This window comes from Hibiscus syriacus, unplaced genomic scaffold (genome assembly GCF_006381635.1).
Source record: "Hibiscus syriacus cultivar Baekdansim isolate YM2019G1 unplaced genomic scaffold, ASM638163v2 tig00111208_pilon, whole genome shotgun sequence".
NCBI classification, from domain to species: domain Eukaryota; kingdom Viridiplantae; phylum Streptophyta; class Magnoliopsida; order Malvales; family Malvaceae; genus Hibiscus; species Hibiscus syriacus.
Window position 1 is genome coordinate 1 of NW_024063020.1, and position 18,601 is coordinate 18,601.

General features: G+C 34.9%; 2 pseudogenes; one reads left to right on the forward strand and one right to left on the reverse strand.

Annotated features, from left to right (window-relative positions):
• The first annotated feature begins 1,487 nt into the window (after positions 1 to 1,487).
• Positions 1,488 to 4,193, forward strand: LOC120155827 (annotated as a pseudogene).
• On the reverse strand, positions 4,185 to 5,328 carry LOC120155826 (annotated as a pseudogene).
• Between the last annotated feature and the right edge of the window lie 13,273 nt (positions 5,329 to 18,601).

The following is an 18,601-nucleotide window of genomic DNA, read 5'->3' on the forward strand; positions in this document are numbered from 1 at the left end:
AAAAATACAAAGGAAAAGCTATTGTAACGATTCAAAAAGGAAATAAAATGTAACATCTTTTTTACCTTGATTCGTTCATTTCTCGCATGTGCATGTTATTTTCTTGAAATTTGATTCGAATAACCCAAAACGTGGGTTGCGTCGATGACCAAAAGGGGTGGGGTTTCGAAGTATTGAGCATAGATCTACCCCTGAGCGTGTTCCTGTTTTTAAGTATTTAATTTTCTCCCTAAATCATTTTTTTTGCTTCAAAATTTGCCCATCAATTTGTTTTTTCCTTTTGATTCGGTCCCTTATATTTACGTTTTAATTATTATTATTTTATTTATTAACTTTATTTATACACGCATTTCCCTTATTATTCATTTTATTTAATTTCTTTGTATTTTTCTTTTTTTCTTTTTTCATGTAATATTTTTACATTTTATGCATTTTCTTTTTTACTTTATATATTTTTTTTTTTAGATTACTATATATATATATATAATTTATTTTTTTTATATTTATTAATTTATATATATATTTACTATTTTTATGTTTTTATTATTTATTATACATATATATATTATTTTACTTTTTTATTGTTTTATTTATATACTTTTTTCTTCTTCTTTTTCTTTATTTTATATGTTTTGTATTTATTTATTTATTTTACTTACTATTTATCTTTGTTTTCTTTATTTTATCTTTTGTTTAATTTGTTTTTTCTTCATTTTAATTTTATTTATTTATTTCTTACATTTTATCTAACATGATTTTTTGACCTTCTTAAGGGCACATCTTTAAAACTATCTAAGGTAAGTAATTGGGATCGTATTTTTACCTTTTAATTTTAAATTACAATTTTCTTAATTTTAGACAATGAAAATTGTGTAGTACTGAAAGGACAGTTCAAGGGGCTAACCCTTCCTTGACTGTAACCGCTCCCGAATCCGACACATCTTTGGAAAGACGCAGATCAGGTAAGAAATAGGGTATCTGATCAACTTATTTGTTTTAAAATAATGATCGATGACGACTCCAATTCGTTTAATCCAAGTCGAAGCCCAATTCCGAACCAACCGAATGACGATTCCGACAATAAAAATTTAAATAATATTGTTTTAGTGTTATCCGTGATATCATAACATTGTTAACTATTATCGAATAAAAAATGTAATGAGTAATGTCTACGTTTAATGATTAAATTAAATGACAAAAACAAGAATAAGAAAATTTGAGGGTGAGATTATAATTTATTCAACTAAATTTAAAGACGAGAATTTAAATTTGACCAGAAAAGAATTATATATTACATTTTATGTCGTTTTTCCTTGGGTCGTGATTTGGTATTGTATGATCCAACGTGTTTTACCATTAGTTACATAATTTCAATCATTATAATGTCTCTTCTGTTAATTGTTTTCCCTTTTAGCCTCTGATTTGCTGAAGTAGATTTAAAAGCCCGCTCGACAGAAAAAGGACAAAGAGGGAAACAAAATATAGCTAGAACTATAAACTAAAAAAATTCCAACCCAGGATAGAAACGCGCATGTAATTCACATGGCTCAGCTGCTTAAGCTCTATCTCTTTGCTTACAACTCTCTCCAGGCTTTTGGCTGGTATGGTAATTTCAAATTCCTCTCTTTCTTTGATTCCCTTTCATCATTTCCGGCTTACTTAATTCATTACATCATTTGTTCTTGTTTTATTTGCAGGACAATTTCTCTGTTCAGAATTTTGACCAGTTTCATCGCCACCAACTCTGTCAATGGCGCTTATGCTTCTGCTGGAGACTTAATCTGTCAGTTCTTTCTTCATTTATTTTTAAAACCCTCTTTTTTTTCCTTGTAAAATGATGGAAGATGAACTTCAATTTTCTATTATGGCAGGGAATATGAAGGGTTTTATCATATAATTTAGATTCTAACTTTTTCCCCTCTGACTTGGAGATTCATTACTGTGGGGGGACATGGATTTATAGTTTGATTCTATCCCTTTTTTCTTTGAAGGTTTGTTGCAAACCTGTGCGTTCTTGGAAGTTGTTCATGGAGCAATAGGTAATTTCTTTAGGGTTTCATACTCTAGGCGTTCTTAGCAGTATGGATTTTGGTTTCTGAGTTCTGATGTGGCGTTGTGGAATAATTGAAGGGATTGTTCCAAGTGGAGTGTTGTTTCCTCTGATGCAATGGAGTGGAAGAACACATTTCTTGTTAGCAATTGTCTGCCGAATTCCTGAGGTTCTCAGTTTTCCCTTATATTGTTTTCAATTGTTTGTTGATGCACTGGCTGCCTAGTGCCTAAGCATCGAACAATGCATATAAAGCCAAGAGTATCTTAGCATTCTTGTCTGGTGGTTTTGTTGAGACAATGATGGCCAGTAGCTCAAAAAGTGAATTGTATTGATAATCCTTGCTTCTCAGTTTATTTTCATCTGATAATAACAGGTCCAGGAGGTACCTGCTGTTTTCATAACATTTTTGCTTGGAGCCTAACTGAGGAGCATTTGTATTGATCTATCTACTTGAATTTGGTTCTATAAATACAATCAGATTTTCAAATGAGCTTTCATAACTGCATGTTACCTAATTATGGTAGAAGATATGAATGCATCATTGTTGTTCTTAACAGTGACTAACATATATGAAGACAGTTAATGGTAGTAAACCATTTAAAACAATTAAATTTATTATCGATGTTGGATGATCAAATGCATTGTTACATGTGCCATTTCGGTGAAATACCATCGATCTAACAGGCTGTCAACTCGTAAAAGGGGAAATCTATCAACTCAGATATAGTTTCCATCCTAGATGCGATCTAGTGTCAGTAAGTTTTACAGTGTCTTTGTAGTGCTCAATGTTCTTGTCTGAGTTTATGTTCCCTTCGGTTTACTGTATAGAACTTGCAAGCTTCAATTTACATACATATACCCATTTTGTCGAGTAATTCTTTTATTAGTCAAACTCTTGAACGATCATGTGGTATTATCTGTTTTTCCTTCTATGATTTGTAAGGCTCATGGCTTCTTTCTCTCTTTTTTCTGAGTGTTTTGTCATTATTGTTTGCTCTTTTTCCCCATTTCCCCTTTGTTTTTTTCTCTGGTAGTAGCAGTAGTTAACTATGCTGATTTCATTCTTTCATAACATGATAGTATACACCTGTGCATAATCTATCCCAATTTATTGCTGCATGGTTTTACATTCAGCATCATTTTGTGTTCCCGGTTTTCACGCTTGTTTTGGAGTTTGAAGTAAATTACATATCACTTTAACATCCTATCTGCAGGTAATTCGGTATTCGCATTATGCACTGAATATCTTTGGAGGTTGTCCATCTTGGCTCACCTACCTGAGGTCTGAAATTTTCCTTACCAAGTAGAATCGCTTGCTGGCGTTTTATTGAATTATAAGTTGTTTACTTCCTTCAGGTACACTACATTCATTGTGCTGTATCCCATGGGCCTTGCTCCGGGTGAAAGTGAGTTAAATTAACATTCATACATGCTCTGAATTGGTAGTTATTGTCTTACTTTATAATTGCTTTTACATCTTATTTCTTATCCATTGTTCCCTTCAATGCAGTGTGGCTCATGTACCAAGCACTTCAATTTATAAAGGAGAAGAACCTCTACGGGATTTCTTTGCTAATCTTCCCTTTAGCTATTATGATTTTGTCACGGTATGAGCGGTCTTTTACATCTGCAAACATGAGATCCTTGGTTTTCCTTCAGATCCATATTTGTAATCGATAATGCTTATGTTGCTCAGTCTTGAATAATGTGGCTTTCGCCTCTCGTGTAACCTGAGACAGGGCATCATATGTTGTGACAGGGTTTCCCTTTATATATCATGGCAATATCTGTTCTGTACATAGTACATACATAGTTTTTCCAAAAGTTTTTTTTTTTCAATTGTGGATTTTAGTGACACTTGACATGTTTCGATTCGATTCAGGTTGTTCTTCTCATCTATCCTTCCTTTGGTTGAATCTTTACCTCCATTTGTTTAAGCAACGACGGTCGAAACTGGGGAAACGTCACAAGAAGAAAATTGAAGGTAGGAAGTTATGGTTTTTTTCTCCTTTTAATTCAATAATTATGGAATAAAAAGTACAAAAACTTCGATATTCCATGATAATATATGTTGAACTTTAGAAATTTGCAGTGTATTTCTTATATGAACAGAAACATTTAGTTACTGGGATTGATATGATAAGTGAGCAAGTTTCATTGGAATCAACAATTAACAAAAGAGAAATACAAATAACAGGGAATAAAAGGCACCCACAATTATGAACCCAAAGTGACCCACCAAACTTCTTAAAACCCTTATTAATGGATCACATAGAACACATAACACCGGAAATCTTAAAATTCTGAAGTGGGAAGCTGCTCGTGTGTGTCCGTGGCGATGAAGAAGACTTCATAGACAATAGCAGCAATGGCAGAACCGATGAATGGACCGAGCCAGTAGACCAGTGGTTGTCCCATGTCCAGCTGACTACGGCAGGTCCGAAGGAGACTGCAGGGTTCATGGATGCACCATCAAAGGCACCGCCTGCCAAGATGTTGGCACCCACAATGAAACCAATTGCAATGGGTGCAATGATCCCGATGTCACCCTTCTTTGGGTCGACAGCGGTGGCATAAACTGTGTAAACCAAACCGAAGGTCATCACGATCTCAAAAACCACCGCGTTCCATGCTCCCAACCCAGACGACAAGGCAAATGCAGGTGTTTCCTGCATCATAAAAAGAAAACAATTCAGAACATATATTAGTTAACCATTGGTTAAACTTGCTTTCGCTTTTCAGTCTTACCAATCCACCAGTTGAAAATTTGAGAAGCAAGCAAGCGACCACGGATCCAAGCAACTGAGCAACCCAGTACAAAATACTTCGGATCAAGGTAATGTGGCCACCGACAAAGGCACCGAATGTGACAGCGGGGTTTACGTGTCCACCGGAGATTTTAGCACCAACTGAAACGGCCACAAACAGCGCCAAAGCATGGGCCAGTCATGCAGATACGATACCGGCCGGTGTTGCGGCACCGTTGTCAGTGAGCTTGTCTGCCAAAGAAACATATACCAGTTAGATTACTTGATAGAAAAAATAATGGGAATTGCTAAACTTTAGGAGATGAGAAAGGAAAGTTGAAACGTACTGAAAGCCATGCCCGAGCCTGAACCGGCGAAACAAAATGAGCATTGAAATAAACTCGGCCAAACCTGCTTTGAGAGCGTCAACTTGGCCAGCCTCAGCTGGAGATCCTACTGCAATTCGAGAAATCGGCATTCTGATTCTTCTTCTGTACAAAAAATAGCTACTATTTTTTCTTTTTCTCTTGTTTCTCACATCGTCATAAGGTACTTATATGGAGGTTCTTGAGTTATCACTCTTTAACTAAACTCAAGTATATTCAACAACACAAGCATATCCTGAGCTGCTCATTATGCAGGCTCTTTATACAAGAAATATAAGCAGTTACAACCATACTAACAGCATAACCAACTCCTAACAGACTCCTAGCAGCTAACTGCCACTTACACAGATTACTTGCACGCATACATACATATACCTCTAATATTCCCCCTACATCTTCTCCTTCCTCCTTCATCGCTGCACAACGCATACCTTCTCACGAAATTCTTCAAACGCTTCTTTTGACAGGGGTTTGGTGAACCCATCAACCACTTGATGTGCAGCTGGTACATAATTGACACAAATATGCCCAGCAGCCACCTTTCCCTTACAAAGTGCACATCCAATTCTACATGCTTGGATTGTGCATGATATATTGGATTGGCACTCATAGCCACTGCACTAGTGTTGTCACACCAAATTACAGATTTTCCTTGCTGTTGTATGCCTAGATCGGTTAACAACGTGCTGATCCATGTGACTTCAGCTGCAGCATCAGCCACACTTTTATATTCTGCTTCCATGGTGCTTCTTGACACTGAACGTTGCTTCTTTGAATTCCATGCAACAAGGCACTTGTCTATGAACACTCCATAGCCTGACACTAACCTTCGATCATCCAGATTAGCACCCCAGTCAGCATCTGCAAAGGCTGAGATTACCACTCTGTTGTCAACTGGAGAAAATCGTAACCCGTAGTTTACAATATCTGCTAGGTACCGAAGAATTCTTTTCACTGCAGCAAGATGTGTTACTCGAGGAGCATGCATAAACTGGGCTACTTTGCCCACACTCAAGGACAAATCAGGCCGAGTATGACAAAGATAAAAGAGTGAGCCCACTATGCTCCTATACTCGCTCGCATCCTCTAACAAATCTCCTTCTTCGCGAGTCAATTTGCAAGCCAATGTCATAGGCGTAGAGCATGCAGCAGCTGTTTTCATGCCAGCTTTCTCCAGTAGTTCTAACGCAAACTTTCTTTGGCTAAGAACAAGTGAGTTGCTAGTCCTTAGTGCTTCAATGCCAAGGAAGTAGCTTAACGCACCCAAATCCTTGAGGGAAAATCTGTCTTGCAGCATAGCAACAACTGTTTTAATCCCATTGGACGACCCTCCCGTGATCAGTATATCATCTACATACACCAACAAATACAGTCGATCACTGCTGCTGCCTTTAAAGAACAAGGATGAGTCTGCCCGTGACACGTTAAATCCTATTTCCAGTAACGCTTCTTTTAACTTGGAGTGCCAATTGCGAGGTGCCTGCTTCAAACCATACAGGGCCTTCTGCAGATTGCATACCACGATGGAACCATCATCAGATATCTGCTCAAAGCCAGGCGGTTGATGCATAAATACGTCCTCCTTAAGATCTCCGTTGAGAAAGGCATTGTTTATGTCTATATGCCTCAGCTCCCATGCGTTAGACACAACCATGGTGAGAATTACATTCACTGTGCTGAATTTAACCACTGGACTGAAGGTATCGCAGAAATCATGTCCAGGAACTTGTGTGAATCCCTTAGCCACTAACCGAGCCTTGTACCGAAGAATTAAGCCATCAGGATTGTGTTTGACCTTAAACATCCACTTGCAGCCAATTGCAGTTCGCCCAGGTGGAAGCTTAACTAGTGTCCATGTTTCATTCTTTTGTAATGCATCGATTTCAGCCTGAACAGCATTCTTCCAATCTGAAGACTGCATTGCTTTCTTTATATTCGTAGGTACTGCATTGTCAAAGTGACTTGAGAATGCCTTTGGTTTAAAAACACCACATTTACTCCTTGTCAACATGGGATGAGCATTCTGCAGCTGATGTGTTTCAGCTTGTTCACTAGATTCCTGCATTGCTGTTTGGCTACTGCTACTTGCATCACCATGTTCTTCGAGAGGTTCAACATCCTCATTATTCAGTTGTTCCGAGTGCTGCTCAACATGACCACTACTGCTCCCCTGTAAGTCAGTATTGTCTTCCATGTGTAGGCCAGACTCTGCATGTGAATTAGGATTCTCCTCATATGGTGGTGATGAACTCTCCAGAAATTCATTAACACTTTGATTATTGCCACCTTGGCTGTCACCTTGCACATCTTGAAGCAACCTGATATTTGAAACGATTTCAAGTTCCTGGGGCAGTACATATTTTTATCAGCATTTGTTGAGAGGCTGCATTTTTCTTTAAAAGGGAATGTCCATTCATCAAACACCACGTGCCTCGATATGTATACACGGCCATCTTGAGCTAGACATTGATACCCTTTATGTTGTGGACTCACACCCAGTATGTGCAGGGCTTAGATTGAAAGTCCAGCTTATGTCTCTGAAATGACCGAAGATGGAGAAAACATAAACACCCAAAAACTTTAAGCATGTTGTAATCCGGTTGCTTACCATACAACTTCTCAAAGGGAGAAACTCCTTGAAGAACTTTTGTTGGTAGCTTGTTGATGACACTTACGGCAATAGTCATAGCATATGACCAGAATTTAATGGGCATTGAGGCTTGAGACAACAACACTAGTGCCAGCTCAACTAGATGTCGATGTCTCCTTTCGACCTTTCCATTTGCTCAGACGTATGCGGGCATGTTAACCTGTGTACAATTCCATCCTTGGCTAAAATATCAGTAAAACGATCTAAACTCCCCTCCCCAGTCACTTTGGACTGCTTTGATGGACACTCCAAATTGTGTATGTACCATTTTGAAACAGCTGAAACGCTATAACAGCTTGGGATTTAGTGCGAAGTAGATAAATCCATGTATATCGAGTATAAGCATCAACAAATGATATGTAGTAGCGAAAACCATTTGAAGAAATATGAGGAGGCCCCCACAAATCAGTATGCACAAGTTGAAAATGAGAGTTGTATTCAGTAACAGATTGTACAAGTGGGAGTTTGTGACTTTTGCCTACATGACATGCAACACAAGTTTTGTTTACATCAAACGAGAGCTTTACTTCAAGAACCTTTGCTATTTTGTTGAGAGTGTCAAACGAGGGATGACCTAGACGCCTGTGCCACAACTCAGCTACTGGAAGGGAATTCGAAACTATATTGACATCACCTTTGATTGTTGTACATGCTTTCTCAAAAGAGTATAACCCATCTGCCTCTTTACCACTCAACAAGACTTGCCCAGTTGTTTCATCACGAACATAGCATTTCGTTGCATGGAACTCAAGAAAGACTCTATTATCCCTAGCAAGCTTAGAGACGGAGATAAGATTTTTGGTTATATACGGGACATGTAAGAGTTCATTTAGCATCAATACACGTGAAGTAGAAGATAAAGCAGCTTTGCCAATGCTATCAATACCAAGTGCTACTCCATTACCAACAGTTAACTTACCTGGCCCAAGAAATTCAGATTGGCTTATCATATTGGATGCATCCGGAGTAACGTGGTGTCGTCCCCGAGTCTACTATCCATCGATCGGCAGCTGCAGTAACCACATTTGCCTGTGGTTGTGTGCTAGGAGAAGCACCATCCACACATCCATTAGAACAGCATTCACAACCTGAACTGGTTTTCCCAGAATTATAGTGCACACTTGCTGGGCCTTCTTTAGTTGAACCATAACCATCAGTTGCTACACATGTGAACTCCTCATCATATCGATGCCAGCACCGATCGACTAAATGTCCAAGCTTGCCACAAAGTTGGCATTGTAATCGGGTTCGCCCACGCCCCCTGCCATGGTTTCTCATACCAGATGCATGAGCAGAATGGCTTGGCCTGTAGTCTTGGCGGTTAGAACCATTGAAATGTCCTCGACTTGTATTGCCCTGTGAAAGATTCGCATTCACTGGTAGTAAATCAGTTTGTTCATCAAAACCTGCCAGTTGGGACTCTGCATCCATTAGCATTGTATAAACGCTATCTAAAGACAACGTTTCTTTCATAGTTGTTATAATGGCCATGAACGGTTGGTATTCACGAGGCAGCCCTATCAAGATTGTAACAATGTGTTCAACATGGGAGATAGCACTCCCACACGAGGCAAGCACATCACACACCTCTTTTACTCGTGTAAGGTAGACACGCATGTTGTCCCCGCCCTTCTTCAACGAGTGAAGCTTGTAATGCAGATTCATTAAGGCTGTAGTCGATCTGTTTGCAAAGAATTGCAGCACCGTTCGCCAAACTGCTGCAGCAGTTTCTGCTCCCACGAACTGAGGAAGGAGGTGAGGGCTGATGGTCGAAAGCAGCCAAGAAGCTACAACATTGTCTTGTGCAATAAACTCTTCATAACTGTCATTGATACGTTCCACGCCATCATCATCTACGACAGTTTCTGGTGGAGGCACCATGGCTCCGGTTAAAAGCCGTTCAAGACGATGACTCCAGATCGTTAACAAAATCTGCTGCTTCCACAACAAGAAGTTGGTTTCATCCAAGACGATGCTAACCTTCTTGTTCAAGAAATTCTTCGCACCACCAATTGCAAGATCCATACTCGCAAGAATTCTACTAGCAGCGGAAAGAAAAATGCTTCAAGAATTACCCAGAACCACCGGCGATTGATACCATCTTGGGTTATCACTCTTTAACTAAACTCAAGTATATTCAACAACACAAGCATATCCTAAGCTGCTCATTATGCAGGCTCTTTATACAAGAAATATAAGCAGTTACAACCATACTAACAGCATAACCAACTCCTAACAGACTCCTAGCAGCTAACTGCCACTTACACAGATTACTTGCACGCATACATACATATAACTCTAATAGAGGTCCGATACTCGAGTAAAACGACTACTAACCGGGTTCAAGACGGGTCCAAGGAAGAATAACACAAAAAGGTACCCTTTTTCTTGGGGCCACTTGTCACTGTCGGGAAAAAATGGCAGGCGAGGGTCTCCGAATCAATAGTATTTCGCCACGTGTACGGTTGGAGTGAAGTTGGATGGCTGATCGGAGCGTGGAGATTTCTGATCACCGGCCAAAAGTGGTAGCAGTGGGCCCCATTGCGTTGTGATTTGTGGTTGTGCTTTTAGCGAAAACCGACCATTTGGATTGTTTATATCGTGGTGACGCGGACCGTGGTGGTTAGCTTAGCTGGCTTCATTGTCATGCACTACTTAATCTCTGATTTATGCATTGGGTAAGTGGTGCTAATGAACATGTAACGACATCCAGTATTGCAATGGAGTAGGTGTGGACTTATTTTGGTGCTACTGTGGATCCATTAATTTTTTTTAATACTCATATTAATAAAAAAAATTCTTTTGTTTGTTGATTTGCTTTCACCTTCATGTGTAAGCTTAGGTTAAGCTAAGATGGTTCGGATAAAATGAATCGAAAATTAAGTTTAATTAATTCACATGAATATCTTTGAAATATAAAATCCAATAAAGTTTACGGTTGAGATGAAAGTATAAGTAAATCATTGGATAGTCAAACAATTACATTAAAATGTAAACCTTAAATAGATAATCTCTCAACCCAAACTTGAGAGAGCATGCAGAAAGCCCAAATTAATTGTAAAAGTAAAGTTCCAAGAAGGCCCAATTGTCTTCTTTGGACGGCAAAAAGACTGAACCCCACCTATCTTAGGATCTTTCCTTAAATCATTCACTAGTTAGAGTTTTTAAAACTATTCTATAAAGTAAAAATATGAAAAATAAGGGCTTTTACTTGGAAAAAGTGTTTGAATAATGCAATGAAAAAAAAAAGTCTTCACATAGTGCAGTCGAACAATTATTTGCTTAAATATGATGATTGCTACAGTGACCACCATAGGTCTCCATGAGCACATGGCGACCTCCATAGGTCTCCAGGAGCACACGGCGACCTATGGAGCACTTGGCGACCTATGGAGCTGCAACAGTGAGGGAAGAGAGAAGAGTTGCTGCAACAGAGGAGACTTTGTCGCAAGGAGCACTTGGCGACCTATGGAACACTTGGCGACCAATGAGGTCACTGTAGCAAACACCCCAATTCAAGAAATAATTTGGATAGAGCCCTATACGGGGAATTTTTTTTCCAAAGCCCTACATGGGCGAGGAAGTCGGCTTAAATAGACACAAAATGTTATATGAAAAATCCTTTAAGAAAAAATCACAAGCATAAAAAGAGAATTTTCATTGTCTAAAATAGAAGAATACGAAAGTATTTTTAGAATTCGACTTACTTCTAACTTTGATCCCTATGTTTATTTATATGAATAATTACTTAATCATATGAAAATTTATGTATTATGAAAGCTACTAAAACTATGTTTCTTACTTTCAATCAACATAAAAATGGGATAGGCTTCATACTTTCAATCAAACTAAGTTTCCTATTTTCCTACTTTTCTCTTAGTTTGGTATCTTCATCAATTTGAGTCAGATCAAATTGAGGTCAAACTTTAACAATCTCCACATTGACGTGAATTCTGAAAGTGTAAAGAGTTCGATATAAAATCTCAAATTTGTTGAGACACTCAAACTTAACAAAATATCAAAATTTCACATAGATGAACAAGTTCAAAAACCGTAAGATTTTTTATAATTGTTTTATAAATTTTTAATTTTAACCAAAACAAATTTTACAACGTTAATAAATTTAAGGAAAGTTAGTGTGACCAAGATAATACAATTGAAAAACTCAAATGTTCGTGATTTTCTAAATAAAGACCTAACCATCTATAATTGAAATCAAACACTTATTTAAATTTTGGTATAATTAGAGGTGTCAGGGTTTAAAAAATATAGATACTATATTGATGGTGAAGGTTTTTAATTACACAAATAAAATGAATAAGTCATCATGTGTCAAATATATTTATTAATTTATAAAAATAATAATTAAAGATAGTAGATGATTTCCTAAAAATCAAGTACCATTAAAGGAAAGACTATAATTAAAGAATGTACATTCTATCCTCTTCCTCCGAGTAGCCACAGTGGTATTGTTATCCTCTTGAGCGCAATGAGATCCGAAAAATATCTTTCTGCGATTTTCTTTATTTAAAATTTTGATATTTTCTCTTTCACATCTGCATATTCATACCATCTGACCCATACTAATTAATATTTGCTCAACTTCACAACTATAATGGTCAAAAGTATGTGCTTTGATTATTGATCTGAATGCCGCCATGCAACCGCTTTATGGTCGAATTTAATAGAGGATGAGTGTCTCTTCCCTTTTTGCTTTTAATTAGTTTGGATGATTCTTCTATGCACGAGCAACGATGAACATCATTAACGACGAACATTATTAATTTAATTTATAAAAATTTAAATTTTAAAGGACTTAACGTATATTTATAAATTAATTAAAAATTTAAAGATAAATTATTTAAAATGAATGGTAAATTATGCCAGTGACCATCTGACTATTATCGCTTTTCATTTTAACTAATATTTTTTATTTTTTTTTCAATCAGGTCACTCAACTATTTAAATACATTCAATTAAGCCACTTGTCGTTAATATTTAACGGATAAGCTGATGAGCCAGTTAAAATATTTGGTATAATTACACATTTGGTCATTGATACTTATATATTCTATCAATTTGGTCTTAATTTTAATACACTAAAATAAACTTAACCTCAAAAACAAAATTTTTATTAGAAATTTCATTTATGATTCTCTGAAGCATCTCGTCAATAGTACCATAACCTATTTTGGTTTTACGGAAAATAAAGTTGATTAGCCCATGCATATAAAGTAGAATGTCATTTACAAATAGTAGTAGGATAAAATAATTTGTCCAACGAACTTTATATGCATGGGCTAATCAACTTTATTTTCCGTAAAACCAAAGTAGGTTATGGTACCATAAAATTTTATGTCAATCTTAATAAAAGTTTATACTGATAAGATTATCGGTGGACTTAGCATGAAATTGTTTGCACTAAAAGATTGACCTATATCAAAAGGGCGATAAATTTAGTTTACTTTAAATTTAATATCATAAATTATTGAATGAGTTGTTCATTTTTTAAGAAAAAGGTTTTGTTATAAATTTTGTTTTGTTATATAAATATAGAATATGCCGTAACTTTTAAAATTAAAATAAAAAGTTAAATTTTGGGTCATTATACATGACACTATTTGATTTGAGGGTTAAGTTTATTTTAATTTATTAAAATTAGGACCAAATTGATAGAATATATAAGTATCAATGACCAAATGTGTAATTATACCAAATATTTTAACTGTCACATCAGTTTCTTCGTTAAATATTAACTACACGTGGCTTAATTGAATGTATTTAAATAGTTGAGTGACCTGATTGACAAAATTTCAAAAATATTGGTCAAAATGAAAAGCGATAATAGTCAGGTGATCACTGGTATAGTTTACCCTTTATTTTAAATAATTTATCTTTAAATTTTTAACTAATTTATAATTATATGTTGAGTTTTTTAAAATTTAAATTTTTCTAAATTAAATTAATAATTATTTATCGTTAGTGATGCTTATCACTGTTTATGCATAAAAACTAATTAAAAGCAAAAAGGTAAGACACACTCATCCTCTATTAAATTCGACCATAAAGCGGTTGCATGGCGGCATTCAGATCAATAATCAAAGCGCATACTTTTGACCATCATAATTGTGAAGTTGAGCAAATATTAATTAGTATGGGTCAGATGGTATGAATATGCAGATGTGAAAGAGAAAATATCAAAATTTTAAATAAAGAAAATCGCTGAAAGGTATTTTTTGGATCTCATTGCGCTCAAGAGGATAACAATACCACTGTGGCTACTTGGAGGAAGAGGATAGAATGTACATTCTTTAATTATAGTCTTTCCTTTAATGGTACTTGATTTTTAGGAAATCATCTACTATCTTTAATTATTATTTTATAAATTAATAAATATATTTGACACATGATGACTTATTCATTTTATTTGTGTAATTAAAAACCTTCACCATCAATATAGTATTTATAATTTGATTTGACTCAAATTGATGAAGATACCAAACTAAGAGAAAAGTATGAAAGTGGGAAACTTAGTTTGATTGAAAGTATGAAGTCTATCCTATTTTTATGTTGATTGAAAGTAAGAAACATAGTTTTAGTAGCTTTCATAATACATAAATTTTCATATGATTAAGTAACTATTCATAGAAATAAACATAGGGATCAAAGTTAGAAGTCAAGTCGAATTCTAAAAATACTTTTGTATTCTTCTATTTTCGACAATGAAACTTCTCTTTTTATACTCGTGATTTTTTAAATGATTTTTCATATAAAATTTTGTGTCTATTTAAGCATGTCCTTTTATATGTGTAGGATGTGATATGTCGCAGGACCCTAAAATTTTAAGGGCCCCACACTTTAGAAAATTCTTGTTTTATTATAAACGAAATTTCTAGTAAAAAATTTGTTTTATTATAAATATATAATATGTCGTAACTTTTAAAATCTTTTAAAATTAAAGATTTGAGATTAAATTTATTTTAGTTTATTAAAATTAAGACTAAATTGATCGAATATATAAGTAATAGTGAACAAATGTGGAATTATACCAAATATTTTAACTGTCACGTCAGTTTCTCCGTTAAATATTAACGACAAGTGGCTTAATTGGATGCATTTAAATAGTTGAGTGACCATATTAACAAAATTTCAAAAATATTGGTCAAAATGAAAATGGACAATAGTTAGGTGGACACTAGTATAGTTTACCCTTTATTTTAAATAATGTATCTTTAAATTTCTAACTAATTTATAATTATACATTGAATCATTTGGAGTTTAAAATTTTATAAATTAAATTAATGGCGTTTGTTCATTAATGATTGCTGCTTTTAGAATTTTCCAATTAATTTTTCTACTTCATTAACTTTATTCAAAGTCCATTTAATTAATGCCGAGTGAAAGATCCGGAAGGGAATGTTGTTATTGCATATCTCCACTCCCCTTTGCTTTCTTTGGTCAAATCTGTTTTGAAATTGATAAGTTTTTGTCGACCGTAATAGGTTGGTTTAACAGGGCAATGGCCACCATGTTCTTGAATGTGCTTAGAACACGACTTCCATTACATCTAGAATGTTGTAGGTCGGATCGGGTCGGGTTAAATATATATTTTTACATCATGATCGAGTGTGATAAAATCCAGTAATTTACTGTTTTGGTGGATATTAAGCTCGTGAAGCGCATGAGATTAGGTATAGCGTTAACAGTACAAGTTTAGTTGGATTGCACAAATGTGGAAATTTTAGGTCTAACCCTCATCCGTCCTGGAGGAGTAAACGCCCATTGGATAGCCATAGCTGTAGCTATATTTTGCATGCATTACCATAGAATTTCCATGTCGTATATGAAAATTTTCCTCTCTTTGAAAATGGGCTAGTAGATGTAATCCTTCTGGTACGGTCCCCGTATAAAACAAAAGGTAGTCGTTTTGTTTACATTTGGAGGCCAACCCATGTATGGGGTTAGACAATGCCCAAACACTCGACTTGACCCCTAAAAAGTACCAATGCAATGCCGTTTTCAAATTTTGCATTTTCGGATATTCATCATTCCATTTCACTCAAATTAATTTAGTTTAATTAATCATGAAAATAATTAATTAACATAGAAGAATGAGAAAAAATATTTGATAAATAAAGGATTAAGGAATACCTTTACCCCTGGGGTGTTTGGTTCAGGTAATATGAGATTATCGGGGGAATGGAATGTCATTCCCCTGTTTGGTTGGTCAGTAATCCTATTCTTCGGTAATATTTTATTCTCAACAGTGGTATTTTGGGGGGTATATTACGGGGAATATGATTGCCCCCTTCCCTTAGGTATTGTTGGATTACTGGCGTTTTGGACTAAAATGCCCTTAATTTCCCCCCCCCCCTTCAAATATCATTCTTCTATCGTTGAATAATAAAATTTCTACGAAGGTTAAATTACTAATTTATCCTTAAATTATTTTAGATTTACAAAAGTCCATAATTAGAATTTTATATGAAGTTAAGGTGTTAAAATAAAATTTTACCCTTTCATTAAACCTATTTATCTTTTCAATTTTGTAAATATATATATATATATATTATAAATTTAAAATTTTTAAAGAAAATATATATAAATTAATTATAGTAATATTATAGTAGAATTCAACTTGTTAAAAAAACAAATATATAATAAGGACAATTTGGTAATATATACATTCTAATAATCTTTTATTCCTTTAACCAAACAATGTAATCTTACATTCCAGCTAAACGAACCAAACACAAAATACAACATTCCTAGTAATCTTATTCCCGCTGGTAATCATATTCCAACTGGTAATCTTACATTCCATGAACCATACACACCCCTATAGTAGACATAATTTATCATTTTCATCCCTATCGTATTTTCTCATCAACTTAGCCCTCAAAGTTGTTTAATTACATCATTTTATACTCTTCCCCTAACTTGAAACCCTAAATTATAGATAATAAGTTAGAGTTTAGGGTTTAGAGTTTAGAGATAATATGGTTAAGGTTTAGCGTTTTGGGTTTATAATTTAGGATTTTAAGTTAGAGTAGGGTATAAAATGATGCAATTGAGTAACTTCGAGAGCTATATTAATGCGAAAATACTATAGGGGAAAAATAATAAATTAAGTCTACTACGGAGGTAAATGTGACCCTTTTGCCATAAATAAATATCTTAGGTATTTATTTATTTTTAGATTTTATGCTTCTTTTTTCATCTTTTAATATTCTAATGCCTCATTTTTGTAATCTAAGATTATCAAAATAATTATTATGTTTTTCCATTTTATTTAACTTTCTTTAGAAAAATCAATGAAGTTTTGTTTTTTTCAACAACAGTAAATCTTCAACAATCGAATAATATTATACTTTTTAAATAATTGTACTTGGTTTTAATCTTGAGATTTTATCTCATACAATCCTAAAGAGGATGATATGAATACTTGTATTTTTGAATGATTTACTTAATTATGAAGAGACAAGAGATAAAATTCCTTATTAAAATCTGATATAAACAGAAAAAAAATCTAAAAAATGTTGGTTGAGTTAGTACGTCCATAACACAAAAAGTGAATTATAGTTTTAGATATTTTTTGGGTCCAACTTGTCCAGGTCAAGTGTTGCAGTCGGTAAGGTGAGGCACGAGCGACCTAGCGATTCCAGATGAGAAGCATTGGCATGTGCCACAACGCACGGTCTACACGCCAAGTGTCGTGGAAACGTCGGCACACATGGCTCGTGTTTTCGGCTCCGCACGGTGACTCTGCTTTGTCGCTTTGTTCACAACTGGTGCGCCCACGACCCATACCTAACCGCCATGTGCGGAAAGTCCATCAAACGACAACCCCATTGGCTACCACAGCACTTCCCAAATTCTTTCATATGGAAAACGACCCTCCCTTTTCTAATATCATTTCAGTTCTTTTATTTGAAAATTTTAATAATTTCATCTCCATGTTTTAAATGATATCATGCAATGCATCTGAATTTGTTTGTACCTAAAAAGCTCGTGTCACAGTATGATAAAAGTAAAGCAGATATAATTTCCAATGATTTTTTATTTTTTGCCTTTTTGTTCGGTGATAAATGACAGTGGTTGAATTTTGATGGTTCGCATGAATAGTTCGAGTGTTCGACAGGTAAAGTCGTTGCTTGTTTGTAAACTAAATGTTGTAATAGTAAAACCGGGACTTGGTCTCCACCTTATGGGACCGTTTCTTAATCTCAATTTTATTTTCAACAGCTATAATTAATTAGAGACATAATTACCCTTATAATTTATTTATAGTAGGTCACTACTACCAATTTTTATATAGCCTAGTTCCCCCCCCCCCCAATAATTTGACTTATAAAATTAAAATGATACTTTTCATAACTATTTTATAAAAATATGTTTGAAAGTTTTAATTATTTCTCTTAAAAATATGCTCTCTATATCTGTATCTTATCATGAAGTATAATTCCTTGCAAAATAATTTAAGTACTATTGTAACACGTTGTAACATACGAAATCGTCAAATGTAATGTAAGGCGTCCAGCAGATAAAAGCAAAAGATTGAAAATGATTTAAATGCAAACTCTCGTGCATTCCAACAGTTCACCAGGTTCATTGTACTAACGAAACCTATTTTCTTTTCATTTATTATTTTAATTTTACATCTTTGTCAAGTAAATTTAAAAATTCAGCAGCATTTGTCAGCTTCTTGAGCTGAGAAAACCAAAACGTGAAACAACAATAATAAAAGTAAGCCTACATTCGTTCA